Below are 19,918 nucleotides of genomic sequence, written 5' to 3'. Positions count from 1 at the left end.
AGTTGAGGTATTACTTATAGTTCCATAGCAACATGTTCTGTGAATCTTGCTTGATGCAGAGAAATGTGTAGATTAGAACACACAGTGTTTGCTGGTGATAATCACAGTCATCCCTTGGTATTGGCAGGGGACTGGTTCCAGGACCCCTTTCAGATACCAAAATCTAAGCACGCTCAGGTGTAAATGGCCTGGTATTTGCATATAACCTATGCACATTCCCCAATATACTTCAAATCATCTCTAGGTTACTTACAATACCTGATATAATGTAAATGCTATGTAAGTAGGTATTATACTGTTTTTTTATTTGCATTATTTTTATTGTTGTATTGTTATTTTTTATTGTTTTTTTCTTTTGAATATTTTCAACCAACAGTTGGTTGAATCTCTAGATGCAGAACCACAGATATGGAGGGCCAACCATATATCACTGTTGATTTTTAAAAGTTTGAAATGCTTTTTAAATTTGCACAGTTACTGACAAGAAGTTAGAAATAAGCATATTGGAGAAAATTAGCGTCACTCCTAAAATACCACCTAGAAAACACTCCTGTTAACATTTTGGGGTACATACTCCCAGCTATTTCTGTGCATAAGTGTTTTTTCCTTCCACAAGTACGTGATCACCCTGCATACTCTGCCTGCAGCCTCCTTTTCTCACTAATGGTAGGTCTTTCCACATCAGCAGATTTACCTGTACGCCACCACTTTTAATGGCTATGTAATATTCCACGGTGCAGATATATATGCCTTAAGTGATTCGACAATATCTCAAAAATGGACATTTGGCAGATAAATTTACTTTGAATTTTTTCACTATTACTCTAGTCAATGTCCCTCTATTTATATCTCTGTGCCCTTGTCCATTTCCCTAGGATAAATTCCTAGTGGTCAGCTTCCTGAATTGAAGATGATGTATGCTGTTATGGCTTTTGGCGTATGTTGTCAAATTCCTGGAAGGATTGTATCAGTTCATCTCCTCCAGCAGTATACACAAGAGGGCTTTTTCCCCCGCACTCTCCCATACACTTATCTTTAAAAAAAAAAAAAGTCTTTTCCAATATTATAGATAACAAATGGTATCCTTGGTGTTGAATTTGCTTGCTGGTGTGAATCACCCTTTGTCTTATAGCAGTAGCTACACCTTTCAGAACCATGTCAAAAAAACAGGTGTTTCATTAGGCATCTCTGACTTGTTTCTGATGTTAATGGAAATACCTCCCTGCCTGACTGACTGTTCAGTAGGCATTTGAGATATATGTATATAGATGTAGGCAGATACATTCTTATATAGAAACAGATATTCTTTATTGTAGTGACCAAATCCCTTTGTGCTCGGAGTACTGCTAGTTTATTTTTGGAATAGAGTCAGCCTGGGTCACCAGGTGGCCTCCATGTGAGAGAGACATAATACCAGTTCCAGGAGGCCCACCTGTGACCAGAGCACACCTTTCCAGGACTGCCGCACATTAGGTCTTTCTAGTTCTGCACCCCCGCCCCCCACACCCCCCCAGCTTCTATCAGAACACCAAAGCGCTCGGGGTTCTGCTGGGGTCTCTCTCCAAAGCTGCCCATCAGCAGGGGAGGCTGCCCTGTTGGTGACTTAGTTCTTCCTAAGACCTGTCAGAGAGCAAAGGTCTAATTATTAACCCAGTTGCTTTATGTAACTTAGAGAGAGAAGTGTAATCAAAATATTCTTCTTACTAGGACTCCCCATTAAAAAGTGAGATCTGATTGATGATACATTTCAAGTCCCCGCATACTTACCTGCTGAGCCCAGGCGCAGTCAGAGGGACGTTTGCTGCCTCTTGCCAAGGGGCTAAGATGGTATCAACGGTGTGTACTGGAAAATTCCTGCAGGAGGGCTGAGGCCTGCTTGCTTTTCATCCCAACCTCTTGATTATGTAATCACAATCAGTTCTTCAAAAATTCTTCTATTCTCGGGCTTTTTCTTGTGTTTGCCAATTCCATCTTTTTTTTTTTTTTTTAAGTATGCATGTATATTATTGGAGCACGGAAGGGGGCGAGTGGGGCTTTGTTATATATCAATAATTGTATAGCAAGCAAGAGCCGATGTCATTTTCAAATGCAATTCATTTCAAATGCAAGCCAGTCTCCTGGGAACTGAAATTCTTGATGCAGGTACATAGTTCCCTAAGGGAGTGGCTTAATCCAAGAATGGATTTGAATTACTAGAGCCTGGAGAGATGTTATGACCTTCAATGTAATCCTTCGCTGATTTCATTTTCACAGCCCAGCTTTGGATAAGTTTGGAGGGTCAGTGAGTCCCAGGTATATTATCTGAGCGGTATCTGGAGTGGGTCTGTTCTGAGCTGTTGGGGGAGGTGCAGACCCTAACGGCCGAGTTGGTCTGGCATTCTCAGTTCAGAATGGGAAGAGGGTTTCAAGGGGACACCCATGGGCGGAATCCAGACGTCCGTTAATAAGAAGGTTGGGAGTATGCAGATGTGCTGCTAGTTCAAGTCCTAAAATTCTGCACCATAGAGAGTGGCCCAGTTATTTCAGTCTGGCAAGTTTTGAAAGGTGATAGAACCAAATGATCCCAGTTAAACACCCATCTCACTATAACACCCACATCCTAGGTCCCTCCAAGGTGCACTATGGCAGGGAGACCACTAAGGTGACCACACGAGTCATTGGCCACATGTGATGATGGCATAAATGGTTAAATATTGGGGAAATTTGCCAAAATTGGTGGCTTTGGTGTTGCAGGGTCATTGTTATTGGTCATAACCACATTGCTGGCCACATTGTGGGATGCGGGCTCTCCCACCCTGATAACACTGTGTTATCTGACCATCGGACGCTGCTGCCCTTTCTGTTCTCTGGGGTCAGGGCCTGTGTCTAGCCTCCCTAGGCTTACTCAGGTCAGTAAAGGTAGACATTAACCTGCAGTGGACCAGAATGACTCCCCCTTCTGTACTACAGGAAGGTGTCAGTCTAGTTAGTGAGACCATCCTCGCCCACTGTTTCTCTCCAGGGCAGGGTGGGTTCGGGTTCCGTAGGTGCTCCAGGAGCAGGGTCTGCACTGATCTCACATAGCTTAGCCTGCAGCCCATTTCCTTCCCTGGAACCAGGGGAAAAGACTGGACTAAACCATCTGATATCTTTAAATAGAGTTTTCTACAAATACATGTTTATCAATAGTGAGATAACTGTGCCAGTTCCTGGTATATAGACCATTAACTTAAGAAACTTAGGTCATTAAATTACCAAAAAGGAAACTAGCATGGTTTTTTGGGGATGGGATCCTAAAAAGCTAATACTTCTATTATGGGGCAGGGGTGAGGGCTTGAGAGTCCCTGGCTTGAGGATACGTCACACACTAAAGATTCGGACAGAGATGAGGTGGGGCCACGCAGCAGCCCCATTGAAACCAGCATTCACACGTGGCTGCGTGGCCGTCTTCGTGCTGGCACAGACGTTTATTTCCTGTCCACGCTCGTGCTGCTCACAGTCCCCATCAGTTGGACCCTGACGCCGTCACTGGCCACCTTCCACTCAGTTGTCGTGTTAAACTCGGGGAGCTGGAGGGAGGGTCTTGCATACAAAGGACTGGAGCAAGAGCAAACAACCGAGTCGAGTTTAGAGGGAAACCGGCCAGCGTGGTGGGGAATGGGGCTGGCAGTTTATCGCAGTCCCTTCACTGTGGCCCCGTCACTAACAGTGCGGAGGAATCCCAGGGTGGTTTGTCAGCTGTCCAGGATCCAGCCCAGGAAGTGGCATCACAGGGTCTTTGCCACCTTGTCCTTCTCCCTCTGCGGCACAAGGATGCTCGGGAGCAGTGGCCAGTGTCAGAGGGTGGCCCGTGTGGGACAGCAGGGGCTGCTCTGCGCTGCTCCCGTGTGGGCCAGGTCAGATTCCCAGGTGAGCTCCTCGGCCAGTGCTCCGAGGACAGACGGGCGGGCCAGGCCAGGAGTGATGGGGCGGGTGAGGACAGACGGGCGGGCCAGGCCAGGAGTGATGGGGCGGGTCCAGACGCGCTGCTGTTGGGCGGAGCGGCCACCCCGGCCACTCCCTGCAGCAGCCTTCCCTGGGCCGTTGTCCTGCATCTGCCCGAGCAGCAGTGGGCTCGAGCCGTGACTTCCTCTGGGCACTGTGGAAGCAGGACGTGACCATTTGCTAAACTTGCTGGAAACTCCTGGGGAGGATTTTAAACGTCTTCTTTGGCTGCGCTTGGGAAAAGCTCTCCCAGAAGAGGTCAGTTGGATTCCTCAGGTAAATGGCTATGGTCTGCTTCTTACACAGGTGTCTATGGGAGCGTTTATGTAAAAGGTCATCCTCGGACACGAACCCCAAGTTTCAATCCCAAACAGATGTTTTCTATATATTGGTGTGTTAGAAAATACACCCGGCCTCGTATCAAAACAGTCTGTGTGTGGCCCCGATTCGTGGAATCCTAGCAGGATGACGCGCTCCTTGAAACTGTGGCTTCAGAAACAGCCAGTCACAAAACTGCGGACACCTGGCATTGCAGGACACAGTGGGGTGGTGTGAAGCTGAAAGGCTTCCTGGGTGCTTAGAACGGGTCAAATGCCTGGAAGGCTCTCGGACGCTGGTCCCCACGGACTGCCCGTCTCCCCCAGAACTCAGGCAGGTTTCTGCACACAGAAGGTGGTGGCAAGGGACCTCTGCTGGCTGGTGGCCCCTGGTGGCACTGCCTGCTCATCGCAGTTCCTTTACATTCATCAGCCTTTTCCCTGGTCACATCTCCTTCCTGAGTCCCCAGAGTCTGCCCACTGTGTGGCGAGTTCCACTCTTACAAAGACTGTCCTTTGATGGCGGCTCAGCCTCACTCTGTCCTGTACTTGGCCCAAGCAAACCTGTGCCCTCCCTAGACCACAGGTGGAAGGTATGGAAAGAAACCTCCCACCCCAGGTCTGTTTGCTGTTGAAAACCTTAAATCTTTTTCTTAGGGAAGCGAGAACCTCTGTTTGTAGGCAGTGGAGTAGAATTGCCTATGAGTGTCGAGATTATAAGAAGTGACAGTTTCTCTGGAAATCAGAGGGGAAAATGGGCAAAACATTGAGCCAACCCAGACTTAGAAAGGTCCCCAGAAGTTTATGTTTGCGACACCTCCGGTCCCCACATCTGCTCGGCTTGGGTTCCGAACTCAGGGTCATGATCCCCACCCTCTACTCTCTGCCACGTCCCCGGCCGCCTCCGGCTCTTCCCCAGGCTGAGGTGGCCGGGCACTGGCTGCCTCGGGTGACGGGGTCCCTGCACCTCCTTGCTCTGGAGGCGGAGAGGGGGAGGTGTGTTCCCAAACTGAGTGCCCACAACAGTCACAGGGACCTGCTGGTGGGCAGGATAGCAAGGACGGTGGCTGGAACCAGCAGTGTGAATGAACTTACAGGGTCCTCAACGCTGTTCCTGTAGCAGGGCACGTCCAGCAGCGGTTTACGGGGGACTTGGGCTGCCCATCCTGACCGGAATTTGGAACGTGTCCGGGCAGCTTTCACGTCATATGTAGGCACCCTGGAACGGTCAGGCCACATGTCATTCTGGTTGGTACGTTTGAAGGTAGACATTGAGAAACTAGCTGGAAGATATCTGTTCTGGAAATCTGGAGAAAGAATTCTTTCACTGGGCAGGAAGTTTGATGATACTCGTCTCCTAGATCACTTCAGACTAGAAAGAGTGTGTGCTCTGAAATTTTCACCAGAAACTCTTAGCAAACTAAAGCCAATGGAGTTAGTTGGACTTTTAAGGAAAAACCTGTCCTGGGATTGAAGGTGCTAAGCGGTTCCTAAGACTCGGGCCCAGACAAACCCAGTCTGAGTAACTCATCTTTCTCAAAATGCTGTTTTATGAAATTAAGTGACACCTGTAACAGTTTAGATACCAGATGGGAAGCCCAACCAAAGCAACAAAGGAAACTGCTTTAATAGGGTGCTTTACCCAGGACCAAGGGGCTTCCCAGGGCACAAGACTTTCACTGCTAAAAGCAGGGAGGTCCCTGGCAACCTGCGCCAACTGGTCACCCTTGTGCCAGGACCGACCCACCTAACTGCCCCTGTGTCTCCGCCTGGCATTGTGCAAAGATGACTCTACACATTTACATAAGACTAAAATAATACCAAGAAAGCGTGTTGGCTTCTGCTGCTGCTCTGTGGTCTATGGTTTTGTTTCTTTGAAAAATTGTGTATCTCCAAGACCTCTAAAAAGCCCTAACTGCTTAGCTTTCTCTCGGGGACCCGTGTGAGTATCCGGATCCCGGTTGGGGCGAGGAAGGGCGGCCTGTGCCACGATCCTGAGATTCCCTTTGTATGCACTTAAATATGAGCCTCAGGGAGCACCTTGGTAGAAAAATGAAGGGGATAATGAGAAAGAACTTGGACCTCAGGGCTTCACGGTTCAGCGTAGCTACCTATTCATCTTCCGTGTCGAGAGTGCGGCCGTCGAGGGCACGGCTGAAGTTCCTGCTGACAAGGACGTGCGCGGTGGGACTCCTAAGTGGACCTGTAAGAATTAGCTCAGTGGCCACATGGTCGGGCCAGGGACTTTACAGTGGCCCTGTCCAAGGGGGCTCACTCTGCATCCTGGCCCTGGCTCTCTGGGCTCCCTGAAGGGACATTGGCAAGTCTGGTGGCCCTCTGCTAGGGCTTCGCCTGGCGGTGTCTGTGCGCGGGTTGCTCCCGCTTTTACGAGCCACCTCTTCAGGGTTGTGTCCCCCTCTGCATGTCACCCACATGGACACAGCTGTGGCTCTGTCATTTCTCCCTGAGACACAAACTGGAACCTTCCTTCTTGAAGGACATTCACTTCTAGGCAGATCTATTTCTAATCGAGCAGCTTGGCCTCTCCTGCCACACGCAGGGCCTTCCATTCTGTGTGTTGCTGGGCTTGGTTTTCTTCTTTTGGAGTCAGTGGAGTCGAACTTGGACTCTCTAAAATTGACATCAGAATGCAGATTTCAGAAAGTTTCCAGTTTCCAAATCAGACAGAAAGTCTACTTCTTTACTGATACAAAAATAACAAAAAGATCTCAGATGATTCCTAAGTAGGTATTTGCTTCAGAAGACATCATTCAAGAAAAAGAAGATACTTACGTATGAGAACAGTGGCGCTTAACTGGACTCACTGCTAGCAATTGGCCGTTGCAAACACACGTGAAATGGGGACATTTTACGTGAGGACCGAGGGGTCACTAAGAATCTGATCAGTCCCCTCACCCAACTTCACACGTCTGCTAGGGGGGACCTCGGATGTCTCTCGGTGATGAACATTGAGATACACTCGGAGAAGCTCTTCAGTGGCTTCCCCAGAACGTTGAAGGCAGAAAGCTCCTGTCTAGGAGGTTAGATCGACACATGCAAAGCCCGATTTCCAGATGTAAAGCCCACTGAACCCCGGAATGACTGAGAGCCCTAAAAAGACAGGCTCCTTTCTTACAGAGAAGAGCGTAGTCAGTCATTTCACGTTTGTGGCGTGCTGCCGTGGTGAGCATGTTTCACTTTGCAATCAGCAGTTACTTCATCTTGCGCCCCGTTAGTGAGCCGCACTGCTGGAAGCCGTCCTCTGGTCTTTCCAGCAGTGCCTGTGTTTCCATGTGCTGTATCTGTGGTGCAGGTGTGCCATGTCCTCATGCAGGCAGGCGTGCTGTGTCCGTCCCGCAGGTGTGCCGCCATGGCCTTCTGCAACAGCCCTTCTGCATCCCAGGCACCATCTAGTGGACCTAATTGAGGTCAAAGGCTATGTTCCCCCACCCCCACCCCCACCCCCCTTTGCCCAGGGGCTGGCACGTGCTTGGCACATAGGTATTGCTGAGCACTTACAGGTCACATCGACTTGAGCGCAGCCTCCCTGGAGCGTCAGGTCACATGACTCCCGTGGTGTCTTTGCTCCTAGACCACCTGGACGCTGAACCTCACCATCAACAGTGCCCTGCCCGTAAATGCTCCCAGACCTGCCAGCGGCACCGAGCAGCAGTTGTTCCCGTGCTGCTTTGTACTGTCACCTCCTGATTCTCATCGTGTTTGTGTCTCCTTCCGTGGTATTCTTTCCAGTGTTTGGATGGTGGAGGAGAATCCCGCTTTGCCTTCAGATGAAGTCCTTGCTCCTTAAAGTGACGTGTCGGGCTCTGCCTGCCACCCACATCCTGGGACTCACCCCACGCCCACTGTCTCAGTTTTCTTTCAGTTTCCCCTGCTTGCCGTACTCTCGGGCCCCAGCTCTTCACGGGGTGGTTGCCTCTGCTGACCCTGTTCCTCCCTGTCCCCCTTCTTGCCATGCTAGCTCCTCTTTCCAGGCCCATCTTTAGTGTCACTTCCTCTTGGGAGCTCCCTCCACGAGGCCTGTCGGGCCCCTGCCTGCTGTGTGAGCCTTCACCTCACTCCTCTCTGTTCTTGGCTTATTTCATGGCCTGATTCTCCCACAAGACTGAGAACAAAAGGCCAGAGACCTTGTGGATCTTGCACCAGTATATCCCTAGCATCTGGGACATCGTCTCGCTGGTTGAATGAGTGAATGAGGGCACAATTAGCCCAGACGCTTGGCCTGCCCTTAAATCTGTAGGGCCAGAATTCCCGAAACCACGGGAAAAGACTCTACCAGGTGGTGCTCTTAAGCCACAGAAGCACGTCCCAGTCGTGTCCAGGCTCCATTTGCTACAAATTGAAGAAAGGATCTCCATGGTGTGGGAGGAGCTTCCGGGGGGTGGGGGTCGTTGTTTTGGGGGCTTTGTGGGGTTTTTCTGGTTTGTTTTTTGCTTTTTTTTTTTTTTTTTTTTTTTGAGACAGAGTCTCACCCTGTTGCCCAGGCTAGAGTGAGTGCCGTGGCGTCAGCCTAGCTCACAGCAACCTCAAACTCCTGAGCTCAAGCGATCCTCCTGTCTCAGCCTCCTGAGTAGCTGGGACTACAGGCATGCGCCACCATGCCCGGCTAATTTTTTCTATATATATTTTTAGCTGTCCATATAATTTCTTTCTATTTTTAGTAGAGGTGGGGTCTCGCTCTTGCTCAGGCTGGTCTCGAACTCCTGAGCTCAAACGATCCGCCCACCTCGGCCTCCCAGAGTGCTAGGATTACAGGCGTGAGCCACCGCGCCCGGCCTGTTTTTTGCTTTTTAATTGTGGTAAAATACACATAACATAAAATTTGCCATCTTAACCATTTTAAGTGTATAATTCAGTAGTATTAAGTATATTCACGTTGTTGTGCAAGCAATCTCCGGAAGTTTTTCATCTTGCAAAACTGAAATTCTCTACCTATAAACACCAGTTCCCCTCCCGCTCCTCTCAGCCCCCGGCAGCCAGCGTTTCACTTTCTGTCTCTACGAATTTGTCTACCCTAGGGACCTCACAGAAGTGGAATCAGAGCATATTTTTCTTTTTTACGACTGGCTTACCTCACTTAGCATTATGCCCTCGAGGTTCATCCGTGCTATAGTGGATGTCAGAATGTCCGTCCTTTCTGAGGCTGCATACTAGTCCCTTGTATGCACGTATCGCATTTTGTTTATTCATCTGGGGTGGACACTTGGGTTGCTTCTCGGCTCTTGTGAATGATGCTGTTGTGAACATACGTGTGCAGACACCTCTTCAGAGCTTGAGGTTTTAAATGTAAAAACTATGACATGGGAGAGCTACAGAGGAGGGCTGAATTTTAACGCTGCACAACCGTACCAGGGCCCTGGCTGAGAGAAGCCCCTGGAACATTTGCTGGGCCTAGTCATGAATATGGTGAATGTGGAAGCTTACTAACCGGAATGATGGTCTGGAACCCGTGTGGCATGAAAACAGCCGCCCGGCAACCGTGTGGTCACGCGGGCTCTCCCAGAGTTTGCCGAGCTCCTGTCCCTGGCTGACTTGGGACGTATTTTTGTCATTCATCCAGCCTGTTTGAGAGAGCATGATAAATTGTTTCTCCCCTATGTCACCACTGCCAAAGCCATGGTATGATACTGCCACGATAGTAGAAATATTTTCAGGGAATCTCTACAGCTTTTGTTGGAAAAAGTGACTCCTCAAAAACTCATTTCTTTGGCACAGACACACAAAAAGTTAGATTCTTTATCAAAGTCTTATTTCTGTCTAAAGAATTCCTTGTTTGTTCTATATAGCCTCCAGGGTTTGGAAAGTGTTTAGGATTTAGAAATCAATAGTCAAAATGTGGCCTCACTACATTTCAAGTTGTCTTGCTGTGGATAACACATAGTGAGTGGAAGTAGGGCGAGACTAGTCGAAGTAATGTCCTCATGCTTCTGTAAAAATTAAACCGCCAAACGGCCTAGCTGACGTATTTTCCACACTGGAACACTCTGCCTTCCTGCATTTCTAAATGAAAAGAAAAAAATAGAGCATATGTGTGTATATGTGTGTTTCCATTAATATACAGATTTAACAGCATAACTTATGGGCAGAGTCTTTAAGTTTCTGGTGGAGTCCGTGGGACGCGGCCCTATCAGTACACAGCACGGCATTTCTGAGAGTCACTGGCCAGCCTGTGTACCCAATTTATGTCGTTTTGTTTTCCATTCTCAGCCTTTTAGTGCTGCTAATTGAAGCCAAAAATTCCTGCAAAAGGTAAATAAATCAAAACCCTCTGTTTTCCTCAGTGACAGTAAGTCACAACACAGGACTCTGTGGGAGAGGATGGCTGTGGGGGGTGATGAGGCATATTTTTTCACTTCCACCAAGAAATGGAATTTCATTATTGTATTTTATAAATATTTTCTCCTGTGGCTCGTAACCTGATTGCCGGCTTGTTGCTGAGGTCTTGCAAGGTAGGGAGAGGCGGAGCTGGGGAGGCCTGTTTCTTCTCAGGTGTGCCTGTGGCCCCAAATGGAAACCAATCAAGGTGCGATTTATGTTCATTAAGTGCTTGTCAAAACTGAAAAATTTTCTAATCAACAGCAATCTAGCTGCGGCCCCCTCAATGGCTGGGAGGGCCGCCTCTGCTGCATCGGCTATTTGCCTGTTACAACTCTAGGCTAAAAATCCGCTGATGATTACATTAGGCTAAGCTGCGAAGTAAATGAACCATGTCTTATTTAGGTGCCACTAGCTTCAGAGTAGTCCTGCCCCGCAGGGCACTTGATAGCGTTTTATGGCTTTAAAATTAGTGTAGCTTCCCATTTGCTGCAGGGTGCTGCATGTTATGCCTTTGAACTCAATAAGCAAAGGGAAGGGGGCCTTTTGTTTTTCCCCCTTATTTTTTTTCTTTGCATTTTAGCAATTTTGTTTTGCATCTTTTCCAGACGGCATTTTGCAATAAAAATGTCTGACTACCATATACGTGCCTCCCCCACCAAAAAAAAAAAAAAAAGAAGAAGAAGAAGAGGAGGAGGAGAAGAAAAAGGAGAAAATGTCATGCATTTGCAGAGGGCCATTTTTTTTCCTATGCTGCAAAGTGAAAAATAGCTTTGCAGGTCACCCTTAATGGCTCATCATGTCAGAATTGCTACCTCAAGTGGGAACAACACCTTTAGCTCATGAAATAGCCACATAAAGTCAGAGGAAAAATACTTCAGTATTTTTATTGGACAAGAGTAGTAAGAGCTAACATTTATGGAGGGCTCTGGTGCTCTCTTAAGCACTTTGTATATTATCTCAGTTAATCTTCACAACAATAGCATGAAGCAAGAACTATTATTCTTCCTACTTTTAAAGATGTGGAAACAGAGACCCCAAAAGAATGAAATAACTTACCCCAAGCATGCAGCTGGTAAGGGAGTGGAGATTGAACCCCAGGCTCTCTGACTTTGAGGCTCACTCTTGGACCAGGAGGAAGCTGAGTTTTGTCTTCTGAAGACTTTTTTAGAAAATCAGAAAGTCACCGTTATCAGTGAACTGGCTGCTGTACATTTGAACCACATCTGATACAAGGTGGCAGACGTTAGATTTAAGAAAATAGAATAATTCCTGTAAAGGCAATGCATGGAGGGAAAAATATAGGAAATTTCTAAATAGGCCTAGGTGAAAGTTTAAAAATTAGAAGTACTTAAAATTTGAGATAGGCAACACCCGAAGTGGGAGTTTTTTTGTGCTTTTAGGTCAAAGGGCAGAAGGCAAGGCGTAGCTGTCTTCAGTGCCCCCGGAGAACAGATGTGTGTGCTCTGCTGTCTTAAAAATCTGTTTCTTTTAGTGATACTTATTCTAGCAAATTCCTTCCAAGAAATTTGAAGTTTTAAAGAGATACAGACAGGTAATATCACTTTGATGAACATTTCCATATAATTCAAAAATTTCCAGCCTAGTCATTTCAAGCCGTATTTAATTTTTTTTTTTAATATTTCTTTTATTCTTTTTTTTTTTTTTTTTTTTTTTGAGACAGAGTCTCACTCTGTTGCCCAGGCTAGAGTGAGTGCCGTGGCGTCAGCCTAGCTCACAGCAACCTCAAACTCCTGAGCTCAAGCGATCCTCCTGTCTCAGCCTCCCGAGTAGCTGGGACTACAGGCATGCGCCACTATGCCCGGCTAATTTTTTCTATATATATTTTTAGCTGTCCATATAATTTCTTTCTATTTTTAGTAGAGGTGGGGTCTCGCTCTTGCTCAGGCTGGTCTTGAACTCCTGAGCTCAAACGATCCGCCCACCTCGGCCTCCCAGAGTGCTAGGATTACAGGCGTGAGCCACCGCGCCCGGCCTCAAGCCGTATTTAAATATTAAATTACTAGGATAGCAATGGAATGGTGCTGGCTCCTTGAAGTTCCTTGTGGTGAAATTCCACTCATGCCTTTGGAAGAGGCCTACGGTGACTGAAGACAGGCATTCATTTTGTATGGGCTAGGTTTGAGCACGCATGGGTTACAACTGGGTAATATTCAATTTAACCTAAAATGAGAAAAATCTTGTAGGGTAAAAGCTCAATATGTAACAGTAGGTCAGTCAAGACAGATACAATCAAGAAGCAAAAGATATATCCATAATTTGATTTGGAATTTTCTGCTATTTTGATTTATATTTTAACAACCTATCCCCCTGGGCTGATGTTGGACCATAGCCCACAGATGTTGGATGTGAGCTGCCACGGCACGTGGGCTGGAGATTTCGGCTTCTCTTGTGGTGTTGCAGCTCCCCGTTGCGTGTGAAGCCACCACGGGTCCCAGACAAGGCTTCCCCAGCCTTCTCTTTTACCACGTGTTCCATGATTACCCAGACCCAGTAAAGCACTTACTAAGTAAAGAGTAAAGTCTCCTAACCATTGCCTATTCCTCTGTCACCATTAGACCTTCTCCCTCCAATGGCCAGTGGTCACTTTCACAGGCACAAGTCAACTGGTCTTTCCCAAGGCAGTTCTGAACGTGAAACACTGGGATTCTGTTGGCTGTCTTGGGAAACAAAATTATTTCTCATAGGACTTTGTGCTTTGAAGCTGCCTCCTACCTTGCTATTGTGGCTGTGATCCTTTGGAGAGAAGGAGAAATTGTCGTCTTTGAGTTTTGTGATCTGAAAGGATGTGGCCAGAAGATTTTTCATAGTTTTACAGTATTTTCAGGAGTGTGACTTTCTTCTGTGCCCATGACTATGTATGAGGCTATTGTTTATTATTCATAAATGTTGGGCTTGAACATTTGCTTGATCTTTTTGAATGGATGGTACTGTATGTGTCTTTATAGATTAGTTTCCTTTGAAAATAATGTTAAATGGAGTTTAGGAACAGCAATGCATCTTAACAATGGCTTCTCTTACATACTTTTTTTTTTTTTTTTTCTGAGCCCAAAAGTGAGGCTTTTTAAAAATAGAACTTAAACTACTGCTTCCTTTTTGAGCCGAGACATTCATGAAGTACAGTGAAAATAGAGAATAATGCATCATTCTTCTCCACTGGAAGACAAACAAATGTGAAAAACACTTACAATATTGTTGCAAGGTCCAACGCTTGCGTTCTTCCCCCAGTTATGTGCATGCAGTCACACACGTTAAGGTAGACTAGTGGTTCTCAAATCTCGTGGGCCCAGGACCCCTTTACCTTCTTAAAAGCTACTGTGGAACCCCAAAAAGCTTTTGCTTATGTGGCTTTTATCTATTGATATTCATCATGTTAGAAATGCAAATGGAGAAAATCTTTAAATATTCATATAATCCATTTAAAGTAAAAGTAATAAACACCCATTACATGTTAATGTAAATAATATTTTTATGGAAAGTATAGTTTCCAAAACAAAGTCATGAGAAGAGACAGCATTGCTTTGTGTGTTTTCAGATCTTTCTGATACCTGGCTTAATAAGAGAGTTGGATTTTCATATCTGCTTCCATCTGTTGCAATATGTTGTTTTGGTGAAAGTATGTGAAGAAAATCTTACCTCATACAGATGTGCAGTTGGAAGAGGGAGGAGTATTTTAAGAGACATTTCTGATAATTGTGGCTATTCCCCTTGCATACTTCACCAAAACTCAACATGTGATAGTTTCCTAAAGCTTAGTAATCCAATGTGGAATCATATATTTTTTCCTTCTCTGCTACATTAAAATCCATCAAACTGACCTGTACTTTGAATGATATTTTATTCATGTTTTATCCATGCGTGTGACATCATAGGTCTGTCATTTCAAAAATACTGTGTTTTGGCCAGGTGTGATTGCTCACACCTGTAATCCTAGCACCTTGGAAGGCTGAGGTGGGAAGATCACTTGAGACCAGGAGTTCAAGACCAGCCTGGGCATAGCAAGACCCCCATCTCTACAAAAACTAAAAAAGTTAGCCAGGTGTGGTGGCTCACACCTGTAGTCCCAGCTGCTCGGGAGGCTAAGGCAGGAGGATACCTTGAGGCTAGAAGTTTGAGGTTCCAGTGAGCTGTGATCGGGCCACTTCATTCTAGCCTGGGTGACACAACGAGAACCTGTCTCCAAAAAATAAATAAATATATAAAATACTGTGTTTTGAAATGAAGTATGCAGATTTCAAAATGGTGACACTTTTCTTCATATGATATCCAAAAATTCCATTCATTAACATCACCACCAATCTTGTCAGAAAAGTTGCTAAGTCTTTGGAAGGTGTCAAGCTCATGGTAAGAGATACAAATTTTTTAAATTCTCATTTTCTCCAGAAAGCTCATATTTCATCATTGACCACAAACACTGTCAGCTGTTTCCCCAAAAGTGCTTGCTTTGTTCATTTTCAAGACAATATCTGCCAGATACCCAAGACTGAGTTACCATAGTTGGTCTATGTCTGGCGTAGTCTCTCTTTCAAGTAAAAATATTGTCCCACCAAAAAAGTGGCATACTTTCCATGTTATAACTCAGAAAATTAAAGAGATGTGTACTCAGTTGTTGAAATTTTAAAAAATAGCTTGTTTGGGTTTATTAAAAATTTGTAAGTGAAACTGGTTTTATTTGTTTTTACTTAGAGAGCATGGCAATGAATGATTTAATGACAACCAATGCAGTTCGGGGCTACCGCCTCGATTCATGCTAAGGTGTCAGCATTTTTACCCATGATCACTGTTGCACCGGCAAAACAAATCTCAACATAGTGATAAAGAGGCAAATAATGCTTTAGAATTGTTTTGAAAATTTTATGGAATCAGAAAGTCCCTAAGTGGGTGCCAAGGACCGCACTTTGAAGATTGTTAAGCTATTTTATGCAAAGAGGAAAAACTCAATTAGATTAGCCATGTCAAAAACTCTAACAAATTTCAGTATGTCTGAAGAGTTATCTTAGTCAAAATATTAAATATTAAAATAAATATTAAATTTATTAGCATATATGTGCAATCAGAAACCAGAACTTAATTGGGAGAACCTAACTGGAACAAAGATTTCCATTGTTTTTTTCCATCACTGAATTATGGAAATTAAGAGTCTTAATACTTTTAAAAAGTTTATGTAGAAATGGAGTATGTTGATTACATTATCTATACTTGAAGAAAGTGGGGCTTAAGCATTGTCAGAATTCCAAAGCCTTGTGCTTTTTTTCGGATGGTCTAATTTTGAGATGCCAATCATATCATTTATGCATTTCAGCTTAGCTTTAAGATCTTGTTAACTGCTTTTGGTACCCCTATGAACACATCAGCAAACCATCCTTCACCAGACAGCCAAAGGTAATCTCTGGACGCAGGCAGTGAGAATCAATATACTAGGAGTATTTTTAGGGATTTGATGGATTGCTGTATTTTGAGCTTAACTTCAAGTGCCAAATGCCCCAGAGCTGACTAAGATGAACTCACCATTTACTGAGAGCTGTATAGGCCATCAGGCACGGAGAGGGCTCCAGGATTGCCAAGACAAGATGCACGCACCTTTCCCTTTGTGGTTTTGGGGAGAATTCTTGTGTGTTTTTTAGTAGCCTAATACGGATTTGGATGAGGACTGGAGCAAAGTGTTACCCATTTGACAACCTCACAGTCCTGGGAACACATAACTGAGATTCTAGGACAACTTTGTACAGCAGCAAATCAATTAATTCTGCGTATCAGGAGTGATCTGGTACACCGAGGCACTAATGACTCCGCATCCTACGCGGAAGGCAGCCCCACGGAAGGCGGGAGCCACGGTAAGCTGTGCTGCTGTCAGCAAGCTGAAAGCTGTGGGTCTCTGACATGGCTCTCAGTTGCTAGCAGGTTTCTCTCATTGCACCTCATTTGCATCTGGGACATCAATTAGCATGTTTGTTGAGGCTAATTGAATGAAACTCAATCATAGCTCTTAATTGCTTGACTATGTGAAAAGAAATCACATTAATGCAGCTAATTAAGTGTACGGCAATAGATGCAACATAATTAGGAGCGAAATGTAAAAAACAAGGGATGGCAAAGGTGCCTGCGCAGGGTTGCAGGGGGACGGTGAGGCACAGTTACCGAGCGATTGGCGCGTTCGAGAACGGGTCCCTCTGCTCCAGCGCCCGCTTGGAAAAAATAATGTGCATGATGAGCATGGACAACTTGAGAAGAAAAATGCAAATAGGTTTGCAATTACTACTTTTTCAAGCTGTTGAGGGGCAGGAGATGGCACCTCTGGGGGGCTTGGCTCCTGAGTGGGCCCCGGGGACTTGTTAAGTGCTGTTTAAAAGTACTTGGCTTTGAATTACCCTCATGCCTTGTTAAAGGGTTTTTGCCTCTTTTATCTTCCATCAGCATTTTCCACGAGAAACATGGAGAAGGGTAGTGCCCGTAACATTTGCATATCAAAATCGAGCTTGCTGTCTTAATTTTACACGGGTCCCTATCTCAGGCCCATCAAGGGGCTGCACATCCCACTTCTGAGGAGGTGACATTGTTTCGTGGTTGTAACTTTAATGCCTCGATAACCAAGCTGAGGAGAGATGAAAAGGATGGGTTCTTTCAAAACCAGAAAGCTCAGTGTAGCTTCTCACGGGAGAAACTGGAGGCCACAGACCCTTGTGTCTTTGCACCCACCCGTGTAGGAAGCCCTGGGTTGGAGGGCTATTAGTGACTAGGAAACGTGTTTTGCAAAGTTTTAAAAATTTTTAGTGGCTTGAAATATAACAATTGCCAAATTTATATTCTGATTTTTTTAGAGCTAGTTCTTCTGAAGTTTCAGCGCCTAACTCAGGCAAGAAAACAGATCCCCGGCCCATGCTGCGCTGAAGATAAATGTCTTCCCTTGCCACATTCAAATCCAGAGAGCAGACACTTGGTACATTTCTCTAATAATTTTAAATAAAATATCCTGGTTATTGTATGTTAAAACATGCCTATTAAAAGAGCGCATGCTGAGGCTTAGTCACTATCTGATTAGCCTCATTTTAGAGCCCATAAGCAATAAATGCTCAATTACACTCCTGTTATTGTATTTTAATTTGTTAAGAATTGGCATTAAAGAAGAAAGTTATAGCAAGTTGATATTTTTAAAGGAGTAACTATGCAAGAAGGAATTCATTATTTACAAGCATTAACTTTGGTTTTGAAACTTGGGTTTGCTTATTTTCAGTGGGTATTAATGGAAGTAAATTCAAGATGTTTAAGAACAACCCCTTTTAAAGAATGGCCTGTGCTAACCGCAGGTCACTGTCTTCTTCCGTGTGCTTTCATCTGCCATCCGCAAAACGTAGCGCAGTCCTGAGGGTCCATCTCTTCCAGCCCACCTCTTCCTTCGCTCGAATGTAGTATGATTAATTAATTTAACAATAACTTTCTGTCCTCTTTGGCCCACATCCTTTCAAAACCACAGCTTGCGTCATAGTGGATCATATTTCAGGGAGTTCACCATCTTGATTTGCATGTGGAGTCTTCTGTCAGGCGTGCGAAGTTCACATTTGCTGTTCCCGGCCTCGATACAGCCTTCCCCTTCCCTAAAGCCACCACGACAGCCCCAGCAGCGACAGCCCCAGCCACGGACAGCCCTGCGTACATCAGTGGCATCCTCCCCAAGCCGCCCTGGGAGATGACTCGGACAGTCGCCAGCCCAGGGTGGCTCCGGGCCTCTGCCGCTGGCCTCCAGGCTAATGTCAGATGCACGCGTGCTGGGGTTGCCTTTCCCCACGGTTATCTTCTGCTGAGGAGTGGCCAGCCTCGCCGCTGCTCCGAATCCGCCCCACTGGGGCAGCTGCTGGGCCTTTCTCCGTTTGCCCTCAGCTCACTGTTCTCTCTCCTGCTCTGACCTCAGATTGTAAACTTCCATGCTGCACCAAGAGCTGGTGTTTGAGGTCTCTCCTCAAGGAGTCATGGGGACCCTGAAGCATCATTTGCTCCGGGGGCTGGTGTTGGCAACCCTTCTGGGGCTCTGTATCTCTCTGTCAGAATGTCTCCCCGGCGTGGCTGTCCCCTCACGTTGTGGACTTTCTCCTCCTGCCCTCCCTTCCCTGTTGAGAATTCCTACACCCTTTGTCTTGGAGTCTGGGTTGACTCCCGTGTGGCCCCCTCAAAATTGCTTGGGTCAGGGGAAGGTCTGGCGGTTGACATCCCGTCCCCACCTCCCCATCCCCCCGCACGCGCTCTCCTCCCACGGGTGGATGGGAGAGAGCAGCCCTCTCACCCTCTGCCCTGCGGAGCCACGTGTCCATCCCCTGAATTGGAATCTTGTACTTCCGGTTCCTTGTATGGTTCCTTCTGTCCGCGCACTTCCTGCTTGTTGATACACCGGTGACTCCTGCTCAGACCCTGCACCTGCCGGAGTACGGACACTGTCCTGCGGTTTAAAGATGAATGGCCTGTTTCCCAGAAGCCACTGGGGTCCTTCTTTGGATCCCCTGCAGCTCTCTGTGTCCCCTGCAGCTCCCTCGGTGCCATTTGGCCAGCTTTCCTCGTCCCACAGATAGGGGCCTCCAGCCCTTGCACTTTGCTTCTAGAACTTCGTCTCGTTCTCTCTCCTCACCGCTAGCTCTGCTGGTCGGCAGTCACAAGCCAGCATCCTACTTTTTCACCTGCCTGGGTCCCTTGCGTAGGACACGCAGGTTTGTTCAGCAGTTCTTCTAAAACTACGTAGACCTGGACTTAGCCACTTACAAATAAATACAAATTTATTCATTTTAGAATCTAGAGGGAATTCACAAGATACTGCCAAGGAAAGAATGTGTTTATTCCCACTTTCTGCTTATCCTTAAAACCCCAAAATGTGGTTTATCCGAGAGTGATATTGTATACAGTTGTCCCTCGGTACCCATGGTGGCTTGGCTCTGGGACCACTGAGAATACCAGAATTCTCCATTGCTCAAGTTCCTTATATAAAACGGCACAGTATTTGCATATAACCTATGCACATCCTTTCATATACTGTAAATTATCTCTGGATTACGTATAAAACCTAATGCAATGCAAATGCTATATAAAATAGTTGTTACGCTGCATTTTTATTTGTATTATAATTTTTTGTTGGTTTTTCTTTTTTTGTTTTCAATCTGTTAGTTGGATCTGCAGGTGTGGAACGCACAGCTATAGAGGGCCAACTGTGTATTCTATCTTAATGTGCAATCTCAATGAATGTGTGTGCAGAGTCCTTAGAATACTGTACTGGCAGACAAGGAGGGTTGCTACCAAAAAAAAAA

At 46.0% G+C, this 19,918-nt stretch overlaps 1 protein-coding gene across 3 annotated transcripts in view; it reads left to right on the top strand.

Moving 5' to 3' along the window:
• The window catches only part of AGAP1 (ArfGAP with GTPase domain, ankyrin repeat and PH domain 1), a 520,729-nt gene that overhangs the window by 332,221 nt on the left and 168,590 nt on the right, over positions 1-19,918 (top strand). The window lies entirely within an intron of this gene.

Source organism: Eulemur rufifrons, chromosome 1 (assembly GCF_041146395.1).
Source record: "Eulemur rufifrons isolate Redbay chromosome 1, OSU_ERuf_1, whole genome shotgun sequence".
NCBI lineage: Eukaryota > Metazoa > Chordata > Mammalia > Primates > Lemuridae > Eulemur > Eulemur rufifrons.
The sequence above is the reverse complement of the archived record's forward strand: the minus strand, read 5'-3'. Positions and strand labels throughout refer to the sequence as shown.